General features: G+C 40.8%; 1 protein-coding gene across 1 annotated transcript in view; it reads right to left on the reverse strand.

Moving 5' to 3' along the window:
* Positions 1 to 14,022, reverse strand: part of LOC311622553 (protocadherin alpha-2-like) — a gene marked incomplete at its 3' end in the record, with an annotated part of 140,560 nt that overhangs the window by 40,089 nt on the left and 86,449 nt on the right. The window lies entirely within an intron of this gene.

Below are 14,022 nucleotides of genomic sequence, written 5' to 3' on the forward strand. Positions count from 1 at the left end.
GATGTACATACAACTTAAAATTGGTTAATACCAACTTCAGCTTTTCAGTAGTGAATAAGGGGAAAAAATACACAAAACTCCCCAATCAAGTAATGCTTTGGCTTTTGAGGTGTGCGTGTTTTTGGTTTTTTAAAATCTGAATCTATTGGGTAATTCTCCAATAAATCCAGTTAACCCAAGACAATGGGGTATTGCCTTTAAAAAAGACATAGAATTGAAGCATAGAATGGTTCAATAGTTTACTAGGAATACAGAGTTGATTTCAGGAAAAACTGGATAAAAATCTCGATTCCTTTCTAATTCAATGTTACATTTATTATAACAGAGTTGTCACCCTAGGATATTCAATATCCTTTATAATTAAAATTTCATCATAGCCTTCCATGATTGGTTTTCTGCAGTACTCTCAAGCTAGACTAGTATTCCTTTGATCCAATTATGATAAGCTCATTTAAAATCTCAACTGTATATGAAACATTTATTGGTTCATAAATCAATGTATACATAGACTATATTGGACAGCTATGTCTCCTAAGATATGTGGACTTAGTGTGACATAAGCTAGAAGGAATTGTGGGATAAAGGGAATTTTCAAAGTACAAAAATTAATGCTTTGCAAGAGTCAACGACGATGTGCTAAAAAAAAGTAACAACCACACTGATAAAGTCAGACTGCGAATTTTCTGGGTACAAGGGTGAATATTGTGTTCCTTGAAAAAGCCAACTGTAATTCTGGAAAGTTGACAATTGTAGGTTGGCAGTAGGCACAGAAAATTATCATTGATCATTTCCTATTCTTATTCCCTCACCCCCACCCCAAAAGTCTTTTGACAAGACTCACAGAGATATTTAATAGTGTTACAACAGGAAATGCCAACTTGAAAATACAGAAGCAAGTAATCACATTCTTCTTCATAATAACTATTTTTAAAACTCTTATATGTTGATCTAATGAAGCAAGATTTAAATTCCAATTCATTAAACATTCATTACTATTTAGTATGTGACAATCCCAGAGCTAAATGCTTTCACGTATGTCATCAAATTCAATTATTATTAAAGAAATATTTTCATATTCATCAAGATTATTGAGCCAACATCAAATATCTGAACTCACAGATACAAAGAACAGATTGCCAGAGGGATGTGAGGACTTGGCAAAATGGATAAAATGTGGTCAAAAGGTACAAACTTCCATTCATAAAATCAGGAACTCAGGAAAGCTTCCATTCATAAATAAGTAAGTAATGTCCAACATGGTGACCATAGCTAATCATACTGTACTAGTATTATTTATTTGAAAGTTGCTAAAGGAGTAAGCCTTAACATTTCTCATCACAAGAAAAAAAAATGTAATTGTGTGGTGATGGATACTAACTAAATTGATTTTGATGGTCGTTTTGCTATATCTATATCTATAGATATAGATATAGATACATATAGATATTGAATCAATATGATGTACACGTGAAATAAATATAATGTTATATGTCAATTATATCTCAATGAAAAAAAGTGATTAGATTAAACCCTGTAGACAAGCAAGAGAACTATATAATTTTCCAACAATTCCCATTTATCTTATAGGCAAAAAAAGTTTGAATGTCTAGATATAGACATTTATATTGTTACTGGATTTAGATAAATCTAATTGTTTTCAAGCTTTAGTGCACACAATAATTTCCTGGTAGAGTTGTACCAATGCAACTAGGAAAATTGTACTTGGAAACATTTATGTGATTTTTCAAGCTTATTATTACTTAAATATATATTCACCATACGCACTTACTTTGGAACCTAACCTTTGGGTAATATGTTATTGCACTGTATTTCCCATTTATTTTTACCTTTTCTCTATTCTTTTGTTATTTTGAAATCTCAGGTTTTATAAAGAAAAAAACATTGCCTTAACTTATACTGTCAGAATCTAAATTGCAGAGATAAGTTAGGACCAGACAATTGCACTACATTCTAAAAGAAAACATGTCCTGTGAAAACTGGTTTGGCTCAGTGGATAGAGTGTCAGCCTGCGGACTGAGAGGTCCTAGGTTCGATTCGGGTCAAGGGCATGTACATTGGTTGCGGGCACATCCCCAGTAGGGGGTGTGCATGAGGCAGCTGGTAAATGTTCCTCTCTCATTGATGTTTATAACTATCCCTCTCCCTTTCTCTCTGTAAAAAATAAATAAAATATATTTTTTTAAAAAAGAAAGAAAGAAAGAAAGAAAGAAAGAAAGAAAGAAAGAAAGAAACATGTCCACTTTCTGATGCTATTCTTAGAGGTAAATTTTAGGGAAGAAGGTTGTCATGTTAAGGTAAAATAATAATCCCATTGAAATTTTTATTGACACAGAGTGATAAGAAAAGTGAACAACTGTAGATAACATTTATTATTTTTAAAATATCTTTATTGATTTCAGGGAAAGACAGAGAGAAACATCCGTGTCAGAGAAACACATCGATTGGTTGTCTCCTGCACAAGCCCCAACAAGGGCCCAAGCCAGGTAGGAGCCTGCAACCAAGGTTCATGTCCTAGACTGGAATCAAACCCAGGACCTTTTGAGTAGAACCCAGAACTCTTTGATCCACAGGCCAATGTTCTATCCACTGAGCAAAACTGGCTATATGTAATATTTTATTTTATTTTTTATTTTATTTTTATTTTTTTTAAATCAATCTTTATTGTTCATATTATTACAAAGGTTCCTCATTTCTTCCTCCCTCCACCAGGTTCCCACCCCACCCTCTGCCCCCTCCCCATCCCCCATTGTCCTCATCCATAGGTGCACAGTTTATGTTCAGTCTCTTCCTCCCTCCCTTTCCCCGATAGTAAATCCCTTTTCAGATAGTAAATCTGTTACTTAGCATTTTCTCATATCAATAATACCTCCACATGCCCAATGATACACTTCACACAAAAGACATTTTCAAATAGGTCAACCAGCCTCATCCAGGCCCCACCCAAGGCACTCACAGATCAACACCCCAGCGCTATACTAACTCAACACATCCAGATCTAAGCCTTCATCACTTGATTCAGCAGACCCTCAAGTTCCCGCAAAAGTTTCCAGCCATGTCTGAGAGGCAGCTGTGGGCAGGTACAGGCGAGGAGCAAGCTGTTTCGGGCCTGGCTGCTCCGGGCCTGGCCTCTGTTGCTCTGGTTCGTTCCACAACCAGCTGCTCCGGGTCTGGTCACTGCCGCTCCCGACCTAGTTGCTCTGGACTTGGCTGTTGCTGCTACAGGCCTGGCCGCACCCGACCCGGCTGCTCTGGGACCGGTTGCTCCGGTCCCGGCCGCTCCAGGCCTGGCCACTCCCAGCCTGTCAGCCGCTGCTCCGGGCCTGGCTGCTCCCAGCCTGGCAGCCACTGCTCCTGGCCTGGCCGCACCAGACCCGGCTGCTCCGGGCCTGGCCGCTCCCAGCCTGGCAGCTGCTGCTCCGGGCCTGGCTGCTCCCAGCCTGGCAGCCGCTGCTCCTGGCCTGGCCGCACCAGACCGGCTGCTCCGGGCCTGGCCGCTCCCAGCCTGGCAGCTGCTGCTCCGGGCCTGGCCGCTCCCAGCCTGGCAGCCGCTGCTCCGGGCCTGGCCGCACCAGACCCAGCTGCTCCGGGCCTGGCCGCTCCCAGCCTGGCAGCCGCTGCTCCGGGCCTGGCCGCACCAGACCCGGCTGCTCCGGGCCTGGCCGCTCCCAGCCTGGCAGCCGCTGCTCCGGGCCTGGCCGCTCCCAGCCTGGCAGCCGCTGCTCCGGGCCTGGCCGCACCAGACCCGGCTGCTCCGGGCCTGGCCGCTCCCAGCCTGGCAGCCGCTGCTCCTGGCCTGGCCGCACCAGACCCGGCTGCTCTGGGCCTGGCCGCTCCCAGCCTGGCAGCTGCTGCTCCGGGCCTGGCCGCACCAGACCCGGCTGCTCCGGGCCTGGCCGCTCCCAGCCTGGCAGTCGCTGCTCCGGGCCTGGCCACACCAGACCCAGCTGCTCCGGGCCTGGCCGCTCCCAGCCTGGCAGCTGTTGCTCTGGGCCTGGCCGCTCCCAGCCTGGCAGCCGCTGCTCCGGGCCTGGCCACACCAGACCCGGCTGCTCCGGACCTGGCTGCTCCCAGCCTGGCAGCTGCTGCTCCGGGCCTGGCCGCTCCTAGCCTGGCAGCCGCTGCTCCAGGCCTGGCCACACCAGACCCAGCTGCTCTGGGCCTGGCCGCTCCCAGCCTGGCCGCCGCTGCTCCGGGCCTGGCCGCACCCGACCCGGCTGCTCTGAGCCTGGCCGCTCCCAGCCTGGATGCTCCGTGCTTGGCTACTGCTGTTCTGGGCCTGGCTGCTCCCAACCCGGCTGCTCTGGACCGGGCTTCTCCGGGCCCAGCCACTCCGTGTCTGGGTGTTCCTGGACTGGCCACCCTGGGCTTGGCCGCCTCTGCCTCAGGCCTGGCTGCCACTGCCCCAGGTCTGGCTGCTCCAGTGCTGGCCGTTGATGCTCTTGTTCTGGCTGCTGCTGCTCTGGGGCCTGGCCACTGCTGCTCCGGGCCCAGCTGCCACTGTCTTGTGCCTGGCCACTCTAGGCCTGGTCGCCGCTGTTCCAACATTCTGTCCCTTTTTTCTCCTTTTTTTTTTCTTTTTTAAAAAAAAAACAAAACGCATTTATGTTGCAATGTTGGCTGGTGCGTTGAGTTCTGACTTAGTCTTTGATTTTTCAAGATCTTCTTTGTATTCTTTCTTAAGTAATTTTACTATCATTTGCTCTCACTTGATTTCTTCACATTGAGAACTTCTTTGGTTTCTTCCTCCTTGTCCTGGGAGCTCAGCAGGTTGGCCTGTGGCACCCCTTTGTTCTCCGTGGGCTCCCGCGCTGCTCCAGCCTGTTGCCGGGGTCGGCGCCGCCCAGGAAGCAGCCCCCGTCCTTGGCGCCGTTGCCAGCGCTAAGCAGTCGAAGGCTCAGGGGCACCCCCCCCACTGGGGGCCCCGTCGCCCGGCTCCTTGCTGGCGCCCGGCTGGCCGGTGTCCGGCAGGGGCTCCTGCTCCTCGTGGCGTTCCTCCAGTCTGGAGCTTTCTTTCTCCCTCCCACTAGGGGAGTCCAGGATCAGAGTCAACAGACTGTCCTCTGCGCACAGTGTGCGCGACTCCGGGGGCTCGGCCTTTCGCCGCGCTCCCAGGACTCCACCTCACAGCTCCGTCTCCCCCTGCCCGAGCCTGGGTCCCCAGGGACTGGCCCAGACCTGGAGTTCGGGGTGGTCTGGACTGAGGCTCAGAGCTGCCGCCGGAGGCTTTGTTTCTTCCGGCTAGGGTAATCCAGCATCAGAGTCAACATTCAGTCCTCTGCGCGCCATGTGTGCGTGACTCCGGGGGCCCCGCATTTCGCCGTCCCCCGGGATTGTCTCCCCCTGCCGGAGCCTGGGTCCCCAGGGTCTGGCACATATCTTGGGGCTCAGCGCTGCCGGTTCGGGGGTTCAGCCCAGGCTGGGGGTTCTATTTCCTTCCTGCTAGGGAACGCCAGGCAGCACCCAGCCCTCTCCTCCTCTCCGGCTGCGACCTCTCCGTGCGCGCGTGCGTGCGAGCGCGCAGCATGTCTCCGTACCTTAGGCTTTTTTTCAGCTCCTCTGATTTTCCTTCTGGTTTTCTCCCTCCTTCCTATTGTAGAGTTTTCAGTCAGTCGACTACCTGTAGCTCTGGGCAATGTCCACTCTACATTTTAGTTGTATTCCCTTGAAATTGTTGTGAGCTGCTGCGGCTAGGTGTATACCCGAGCAGCCATCTTGGATCCTCCTTATATGTAATATTTTAAAAAACAAATTCCCTTAGACATTTATGTTGTTTACAAATGTTTCCTATATTATAATGTTATAACAATCATCTTTGTACTTTTAGTTTATATACTGTGGCATTGTTTTGTAGGATCCATGCATAATAGGAATTATGGATCCAAGTGTATATTTAAATTTTAATAGGTATTATCAAACTTCCTTCAAAGGGTCTACAATTTCACATTCATTGCAAGTGTTTATTTTATAAAACTTTAAGCTTGAATATTGTCAGTTTTCATAATTTTTACCAATCTCTATAGCAGTTTCCCAAACTTCTCTCATGATGAGAATCACCTGGTGGAGTTGTTAAAACACAGATTCCTGAATCCCAACCAAGAAGTGCTAAACTAGAATTTTTGGGAACATATAGGTAAAATTGCATACTTAACTAGTGCTCTAAGACAGATGTTATATACAGAGCACTAAGTTAGGTATGCAATTTTACCTATATGTTCTCAAAAATTCTAGTTTAGCACTTCTTGGTTGGGATTCAGGAATCTGTGTTTTAACAACTCCACCAGGTGATTCTCATCATGAGAGAAGTTTGGGAAACACTGCTCTATAGGAATGAGGAAATATCTTCTTTTTTAATATTTTAAGGAAGGGAGAGGGAGAGAGAGATTTAAACATCAATGATGAGAGAGAATCATTGATCAGCTGCCTCCTGTATACCCACTACTGGGGATTGAGCCCATTACCCAGGCATGTGCCCTGACCAGGATCAAACCATGACCTCCTGGTTCATTGTTCAACACTCAACCACTGGTCCACACTGGCTTGGCAGGAAAAACGTCTTTTTATTTTCACTTGTTTTATTGTTAGTAAGTTTGGATGTCTTCATTTGGGCCATTACTAATTTTTTCCTATATAAATGCTTATTTCTGTGTGAGGTCTGTTTTTGTAGTTTATTATTCATTTTTCTTATCATAGTTCACCATTCTTAATGCACATATATATTAATGTAAACAATTTATGTATTCATATTTTTAAGTCTAGAAATAATTCAAATTATAATAATATCATTAGTGGAGTGTATGTAGTCATTAAAATTGTGCTGATAAAGAGTTTATAATAACATAAGACCTTATGTAACAATATTTAGTGAGGAAAGAGCATGAATTTAAAATGTAGATGCTTTCCTAAATTTCACTATCCTATATAATAAAGAGAAAATGTGCAAATTGACCCTCATACCCTCACATCACAAGATGGTCGCCCCCACGTCATCACAAGATAGCCACCCCCACATCGTCACAAGATGGCCGTCACAAGATGGCCACCCCCACGTGGCCACAAGATGGCCAGCAGTGGAGGGCAGTTGGGGGTGACCAGGCCTGCAGGGGAGGGCAGTTGGGAGGGAATCAGGCCTGCAGGGGAGAGCAGTTAGACAATTAGGCAGACAGGCAGGCAAGTGGTTAGGAACCAGCAGTCCCAGATTGTGGAGGGATGTCCAACTGCCAGTTTAGGCCTGCAGAGATAGGGCTTAAATTGGCAGTCGGACATTCCCCAAAGGGTCCCAGATTGGAGAGGGTACAGGCTGGGCAGAGGGACAACCCCCCCACCCCCAATGCACGAATTTTGTGCACCGGGCCTCTAGTATTCTATAATAAAGATAAATTAACTTTATAATAAAACACAATATATCCTATATAATAAAACGCTAATACGCAAATTGATCAAATGACTGAATGACTGGTGGAGTGACCAGTCACTATTATGTGCACTGACCATCAGAGGGCAGACACTCAATGTAGGAGCTGCCCGCTGCAGGCGGGTGGTAAGGAGCAAAGGATCCGGACTGCAAGAGCCTCTGGACTGTAAGAAGGCGTAGGCTGGGCTAAGGGACACCCTCCCCTTCAGTGCACAAATTTCATGCACTGAGCCTCTAGTTTCTATATAATTACAACTAATTTAAAAAATATACATGGAACATGTTTTTGTGTTTTGTTTTGTTTTTTAAAAGAAGCCATAGAAACATATATTTGTAACTGTACTTGGATATTGGGGTTACGCATAATTTCTTTCCCCAAGATGTCTGCAATGGTCATGTGGTACTCTTCAATGGGAAATTTATCTTTAGATATTTTTTCATCCTTTCTGGCTCCCTACTTCTTCATGGTAAAAATTTAAAATCCTAAGCATTGCAATGAAGAATCTTCTTAACCTGATTCTTATGTAGCTTTCTAGCTTCAGCTTCTTCTCTCCTTATATGTTTATAACATGCTCTGGTCAAATAAAATCATTTTCAACTTTTTTTTATGCCTTCTCAATTCTGTAGGCCTTTAGGGCTTTTGATCTGCCTGAAATGTTCATTCTCAACTCTATTTCCATGCTCCCTAAATTGTCCATTAGCATTCTGCTAAACAGACATCTTACATGGAAAGATTTCCTTACCTGCCCCACTCTTCATCAAACACCATGCCAAATCAGTTGCTTCCCTTCTGTGCTTCCTGGAGAGTATGTATTTGTTTCAATTATAGCTCAAAACTGATTATATCATAATTGATGGTTGACTTGTTTGTTGTTGGATATCTTGTTATGGATTATAAATTATTTGTCTCCACATTTTGTGTGACTTGTGCTAAAAAAAATACATTAAATAGAATGACTAGAGAAATGTAGAAATTGTTTTATGTCAAGTAAATCTACAAATACAATTTTATTATCTCTGAATGTTTTACAGAAAGTATATGCTCTCTTGGTTCAGGGATTAAGTATTTCATAGTAAATATGATCTCTGAATCATTGTTTTCTAAAATTAATAATGTGATTTAAATCTCCCCATCAGGGTTGGGGATAAAATTAAGATACTGCTGTTTTCAAAGGAAAAATGATTCAAATATTTTAAAACATGCATAGAAGCATTTCTATGTTAATTAGATGTAATCTGCTGATGATAAAACTGTATGATAGGGAATTTCAGGTAATGGCAATTAAATTATTCAGAGCAGCCATCCTACTGAAAGCACCTAAATATTCTGGATAAAATATTAAAACAATTATCTTAAAAGCACTGAAAAATCTGACAAGATAATGGGGAACTGTGAGGACAAATTCTGGTGGGAATTTAAACACAGAGAGGGGACCAGAATATTAAACTTCCTTTTTGTTCTAAAACTATTTGCTGACACAAAGTTGGACGTAAGTTTAGAACTTGAAGGGGGAGGGTGATAGAAATTAAGGATCAGGACATACATGAGATAAAGGAGTCTTACAGTATCTATATTAACTGGGAACCCCAAGGACTACACTCTGCAAGTGATGTTATACCAAAACTAAATCCACCTGTCCTCTAGCCCGGAGAACGGCTGGGGAGCTTGACTGGGCACCAACCAGGACATAAGGAAAATAGAAAAGTAAAAAAATCCTATAAACTGTACATCCTGCAGATTTTCAGCTGGGTATACATGGTAGTGTAAGTAGACAAAGACCCTCAAGTCTTGAACTTGGTTTAAAGTGGTTTACAACTGGTAGTATTCACATGTAAATAAAAATCTGTCCTGAAGGAAGGCAATTTCATTCAAGATCTCAGGATATCCTGGCAAATATTATTTTCAGGTTGGTGATCATTACAAGTCAAAAATAAAATCTGGCACACATAGAAACAGGGAGCTGTGGTCAAAAGCCATCTGAAGCAGCACACAGGAGAAACATGCTTTAGACTCTAGGATTATCAGATGGAAATCTAATACACTTAAAAAATTAAAAAGCAAGCTTGAAAATATTTAAAGGGAGCAAGAAGTGATAAAAAAATTTCATAGCAGATGTGAACAACAATTGTTAGAGTTTTTAAAATGAAAAATACAATAAATAAATAAAAACTCAAGGGTCATTTTTGGTAGCATATTGGACACACAAGAAAAATGAGACTTGACAATAGCTAACATCAGAATTGGAGAGGAAAATATCACTGCAGATCTTCAAATGTTTAAAAGATTACAAGAGGACATTATAAACAACTTGAGAACAAACTTTGAAATTTTAGATAAAACTAACCTATTTCTGGAGAAACAAAATTTATAGAAAAAAAAGAATAAGAAGATGAATAAATTTCTTATTAATAAAGAAATGTGATATCATAATTTAAAACTTTCCCAAAAACAAAACTTAAAAGAACACAGAGTATCACTAATGAATATCACTAAGTATTTAAGAAAGTGCCAAAACTGGTTTGGCTCAGTGGATAGAGCGTCGGCCTGCGGACTGAAAGGTCCCAGGTTCAATTCCAGTCAAGGGCATGTACCTTGGTTGTGAGTACACCCCCAGTAGGGGGTGTGCAAGAGGCAGCTGATCGATGGTTCTCTCTCATCGATATTCCTAACTCTATTCCTCTCTCTTCCTCTCTGTGAAAAATCAATAAAATATATTTTAATAAATAAATAAATATTTAAGAAAGAAATCTCACCAATCTGAGCAAATATGTCCTCTAGAGAAGAGAAAAACTTCTAATTTGTTTAATAGGGCCAGCATAACCTTGATACCAAACCCTCATAAGAAAGGAAAATGACAAGCCAATATCAAGTGATGAATATAGATGCAAAAGTCCACTAATAACATATCTTAATTGGTTGGTTTTATTTTGTATGCACATTGTTTTGGTCTAAATAAAATAGCTGTATTTTTTGTGCAAATAGATTAATGAATAAGCCTAATGCATCTGAGTTCAGAGAGTACATTTTTGAGGGTCTATCATTAGAGCTCTGCTATGAAAATAGTATAAATGTAGATGGCAACCAGATGGCTCTGGGAACAACCAAGAATTTGAGGGGAGATACAAAGGTGTTTCTCTTTCTCTGCAGCTCAGAAGACTTTGTGATTACATATGCATTTCTAGATTCCAAGGCAAGTTCCAAATAAATGTATAATGACCTTCTGTGTTTATAAAGCTTTAGGAGAAAATTATTATCCTAATTCTTCTTCATAAATGCAGTTTAAAAGAGACATGTAATTAATTTATTAATATCCCAAACCATCCTCATCTCATAAATTAAAATTAGGAACAACATGAGTAATCACTTTTATCGTTTACTTTAGATTTTATAGAATAATCCTTGCCCACAAGTCTTCCCATAATACTTTAGTTGAAATCCTAGACTGTGATCCATATTCACTTGACGTGCTGCCAAATGTTATTTCTGATATTCACGTCATATGCATTTGAGCAACGTAAAAACCTTTTAGCGATTTAGTCTACCTTTATCCCAACACAACTAAGTGTTTTTAGTCTTTGAAATATTACTGTTTCCCTCTACTGCAAATACTGAAGACAACAAAAATCAATAGGTCATTAATATTATCAGACGTGTTATTAAAACTTTCCCACTCACACTTTTCCCAGGAATTACTTTTTCCTTCTGTCCACTCAGTTATATAATGCCCTTTTCTTCCTTTTTAATAATTTGAGATTTCTCTATTATACAACAAATACTATTGTACTGTCTACATGGTATTTTTTAAAATCTGAATATATTTCATATGCCATGCTTTCTTACAGGACTTTCAACGTGTGGTTATCAGCTTCAGAGTTAAAATAAATATAAGGAAACATCTAACTAGCCGATGGAAAAGTCTACTTATGGAATATTGTTAACAAATAAGAACACAAACAAAAACTTTCTACCACTTGTTAATAAATGACACTGCAAAGAGGAAATATCTTATATGCTCTATATCCTGCAAAAGAAACACCATAATTCTAGAAGAACAATACACTAATATAACACTGGTATGTTCAAGATATCATTTTCACCCTAGCCAGTTTGGCTCAGTAGATAGAGTGTCAGCCTGCAGATCAAAGAGTCCCAGGTTCAATTCTGGTCAAGGGCAAATGCCTGGGTTGCAGGCTCAATCCAACATGCAGGAGGCAGCCAATCAATAATTCTCTCTCATCACTAATGTTTCTATCTCTCTCTTCCTCTCCCTCTCTGAAATCAATAAAAATATACTTTAAAAAGATATGTTCATGTGCAAATATGAATTCAGTTGTACACCACTGTGTGTTTTGTTACAAAATATTATCTAAAATTTTTCCAGTGACATTGATTTTAAATTCTAAGTAGAAATTTCTATCTCAGAGGCACCATCTTAGATAACTATCTAAAAAAATTAAATTGCTCATCAAGAATCTTAACAGAAAAAAATTGACATGAGACACATGTTGTCTGCTTGTTGCACAGTGTGCCAATTTTCTTTATAGCTGTAAATATTATCAATAGAAAAGGCATAAATATAAATCTTTTCAGAACTTTCTTAAACTGATAGATTTTAGTATTTTAAACTAAAATAAGATAGAAAAGCTTAGAATTTGAACAGACTATAAGCTCATGAATCAATATGATCCTGTATGACTCAGGCACACATTAAAATTATTACTCCAGCTTTATACAAGTTACTTTACCCATGTTTTATTGCATCACACTTTCCTTATATATCAGGAAATATCCAACCCACAAACAATGTACTGCTTAATAAGTGCAATATCAACAATGATGGAAAAGACTGTTCCACTGGATGAATGGTGTGACACAATATTCCTGCCTGCATGAGTAATATATTTCTGATACTTAATCACTCATATTAGTAAAAATTTTGTCATGGGGACAGCTATAGTTTTCCTTCTAAGTAGCTGTTTTTCCTTCTAACTTCCAGATCCATTTGTTTTTCCTATCACTTACTTTTATTGCCTTTTGAGTCTAATCAAAATGTGTTTCTCAAACCATTCCTGACCCCCAAACTTCATAAACATTACTTGTATCCAAATCTCTCTTTGTTACAGAAAGAAATGAAATAAAAGAAATAAATGGTGAGAGTTTGTGCATTAAGTGCTATGATACTTGAAACATTAACATTTATGCATCAATTTTTCCCTTTAAATTAATTGCATTTAATTTGAATTCATTGCAAATTTCACATGTAATGATGTGCATTCTTACTAATCACTTTGTTATCCACAGAATACAGCATTGAGGTTTTTCATGTTAGCTTTAGAATCATAAAATGCCTTTATGTTGTTTCATTATTATATAAAAGCTAGAGGCCCAGTGCATGAAGATTTGTGCAAGAATGGGCCTTCCTTCCCCTGGCTGCCGGCACTGCCTTCCCTCCAGCCGGGAGCCGCCGTTCTGCCTTCTCACACTGCCCAGAGGCCCATATAGCGGCTGAGGTGGTGCAAAACATCTGTGTCATCACCATGGCTATGACGCAGGCATCCTGCCCCCATCTCCAGCCGCTCAGTGTCTGCATATGCATATGCAAATTAACCCACCAAAGATTTCTACTCACTCCTGATTTGTTGGTAAGCTTCGTGGAGGTATGGTCAATTTGTATCTTTCTCTTTTATTAGTGTAGAGGATCTTTAAACTATTAGCTATATATATATGTGTGTGTGTGTGTGTGTGTGTGTGTGTGTGTGTGTATGTATATGTATATGTGTATATATATATAGCTAATAGTATATATATATATACATATATATATATAGCGTAAATTAAAGTTTTTCCTTCTATGCTGAACAGTGTTAACATCCAATTCATATATGCACAAATTTATTATTCATTTAGCAAGTACTTACTATCATATCATATGTACTGGATTTTATTATATCTTGTGAGAATATTAAATATGCAAAATTATAATGGTATAAATCTATTTTTGCAATTAATATCATTATTTGAAGGAAAATAACATAGCCCACTTTTCCCCTTATAACCTGAAACAGTAAAACAAGGATCTTCCATTCCCCCTAATTTCTGCACACCTTTCCTTCTATTCATGATTTCTGTGAGAAGTTAGAAAGAATATTGTAAAACTGCTAGCGCAATTACCATTCCATTTAAAAAGTTTTGTAATGCCAAAAGGCACTAAAGATAAATGGAAGTATTTAAATAATTTAACATTCAAATATCGTATTTATTTATTTCTAAGTATATTGGCTTCTAAAATAATAAGAATAGTAAGTCCAAGTTGAATGGACTTTGAATGGTAAGTGTACCTTCGAAAACACCCGATTTTGACATAATAATTATTCATCTTCCTTGTGAAATCCTATATAATAAAAGGCTAATATGCAAATTGTCCTGAGAATTTGACCAGGGGGCAGGGCCAGCCTGTCAACCACCCTCAGCCCCTCCCCCAGGCCAGCCTGGCCATTCAGCCTGGCTGGACCCCACCTGCACACGAATTTGTGTACCAGCTCTCTAGTATATCAATAAAACACAAACAAAAAGTTGTCAAGTCCTATAC

This window comes from Pipistrellus hanaki (genome assembly GCF_964339955.1).
Source record: "Pipistrellus hanaki genome assembly, chromosome: 5".
Lineage (NCBI taxonomy): Eukaryota > Metazoa > Chordata > Mammalia > Chiroptera > Vespertilionidae > Pipistrellus > Pipistrellus hanaki.